At 32.2% G+C, this 2,374-nt stretch overlaps 1 long non-coding RNA gene across 1 annotated transcript; it reads right to left on the bottom strand.

Annotated features, from left to right (window-relative positions):
• Window positions 1-1,025: 1,025 nt before the first annotated feature.
• On the bottom strand, window positions 1,026-2,093 carry LOC141682494 (uncharacterized). Its single transcript, XR_012559796.1, has 3 exons — window positions 1,613-2,093; window positions 1,344-1,482; window positions 1,026-1,232 (listed from the first exon to the last, which is right to left on the bottom strand). It is a non-coding gene; the product is annotated as an uncharacterized LOC141682494 (long non-coding RNA).
• Between the last annotated feature and the right edge of the window lie 281 nt (window positions 2,094-2,374).

Raw genomic sequence — 2,374 nt, 5'->3', positions numbered from 1 at the left:
ACAGTTGCTAAAATTAAATAAAAACATGAAGGAACAAATAAAGAAGCGGAAGCAATATGTACGATTTGTTTATAACAATAAACAGAGCATACAAATATACATGCATCTATTAAAGTAACAAAACATACACATGCATGTAAAATTAGAGTGAAACCTTACCTAATCGAGCAAACCAAACTTCTTTCAAGATTAACAAATCTCCAGAGACATGTGAACAAACTCTATTAAACTAAAAACATAAAATTTAAAAATAAAATTGAAATAAACATATTTTTCTCACACTAATCGAGTAGACCCAACTTCTTTCAAGGTTATTTAGCACCAATCGAGCTCGATTTATGAATTAATCGAGTTTAATTAAGGGTTTGTACAAATAGGCACTACTAGAAAAAGTAGAATAGACATCGGCTAAAAACCGATGTCTATGAACAAAAAAATCTGATGTCTTCGTGGGTGATGTTAAAGACCCCCCATTTAACATCGATTTTTAACTAATGTTAAGGAAGACGTATAACATCAGTTTTTAAAGATGTTAAATTTCTAATGCATATCTAATCTTCATATATTATCATAATATGATATTTTTATCAATTTAAACATATGTGAGATAAGTAAAATATTTCCATTTACCCATTAAACTGATGTTACTAATACCAATAACAACGGTTTTCAAGATAAACCGATGTAAACATAACTTTTGACATCGGTTCTCTATTTCAAACCGATATCTATCGGTGACTAACCGATGTCTATAAAGCTTAATAACATCGGTTTTCTATTTTAAGATTTTTTTTGTTTTAGTATTTAACATCGGTTTTAATCAGTATTACGGAGGTCAATATTCAACTAAAACTGATGTATTAAGCTTTGACATACATCATTTTCCATTGTAATGATGTTTGTACCTGTTTTATTAATGTACATTTTAAAAATATAGATTCCGAAAACCAATGAACTACCAAAACCAATTGCTGCATAATACCGGTTATCTATAAATCTAACAACCAATATTCAAACTTCCGGTACAACAGATTCACTAATCCAAATATCATGTACTACACATATCCATCCATATATTCTACTACTATCTATACAAAGAATTTGACTTGGTACCAACAATAGCATGTAAAATATCATTTGAGGAACGCCCTTGTTCTTCTGCATCTTCCCACTCCTTAGTAAAGCTCATGTAGCCTCTGGTCTCGTATGATAACAATAAGTTTTTGACATACCTGAGAGGATTAATTTTGTTGTAGAATACTTCAAGCTATTAAAACAGTAACAAATAACTATCCTAAAACAACAGAAACAAAGAAAAACACCAAAAAAAGCATGACATCCACCTGCCACTTTACTGTCTCAAGACTAGTTGCTAGTTAACACCTATGATTGTTTACCGAAGCAAGTAGCATATGGTCAGGATTACGGGTTTCTTGAGCAAGACTTTGCTCGTGCAACAAAACTTAAAACACTGATTCCATCCTATAACAAAAATCAACCATTTTAAGTCATAGCATAAGCACCAACTTAATCATATTCTCTTATAATGTATAAGATAACACTCATACTCAATATACAAAGAAAATAAATCAAAAACAAGTTTTAAAATTACCATTTCAAGGACTTCTATTCTATTGTATGCCCTGTCAGAGATCACAATAAGATCATCAACAACCGGGACTGCCACTTTTTCATACTTGCAGACGAGAAGTAGAGTTGTAATCCCAACCAGTTGGAGCTTTTTCCGAACCAGGTTGAATGGCCAAAAACCTGTCAATCAGATTCACTGTAAAATACAGGGTCTCCTGTATCAGCTGAAATTTACAGCTGAAATTTATAGTGGATCTGCTCATTCCATAATAAAGTTAATAATGTTTGTAGTATAGTACTTCCAATTGTAAAAGACAATAATGTTTAATATAAACCTCAATAATCCAGTCAACTAATATCCCTCACATTCTCTCGTTAATATCGAATTATGTGGACATGTAGTCCACTGGAACACAGCTAAAACCCTACATCAAAATAAGGAATCAGCCCGAGTTGGAAGAAATGGACAGTAGAGATCATTTTCTAGTAGCAAGAAGGACCACTTCGGATTTTTGCAGAAAGGGTAATAAGGATTGGGACATGGGAAACAAGCTTATGTTGTTACCAGAATTCCAGAATACTAATGTATTGACAATTGAGTCAAGTCCTTTGAATAAGAATGTCTTTGAAATTCCATATCCGACAATTTTCCATCCTTCAACCGAAGAAAAAGTGAATATATGGCAGAACAGAATGAGGCGGCTAAGAAGGAGATTTACAATTATTATGAGAGAGAAAGATGCGTTTAATAGTTATTCGGTGCTTTTAAAAATTGAGAAATGTG

Source organism: Apium graveolens, chromosome 9 (genome assembly GCF_009905375.1).
Source record: "Apium graveolens cultivar Ventura chromosome 9, ASM990537v1, whole genome shotgun sequence".
NCBI classification, from domain to species: domain Eukaryota; kingdom Viridiplantae; phylum Streptophyta; class Magnoliopsida; order Apiales; family Apiaceae; genus Apium; species Apium graveolens.
The sequence above is the reverse complement of the archived record's forward strand: the minus strand, read 5'-3'. Positions and strand labels throughout refer to the sequence as shown.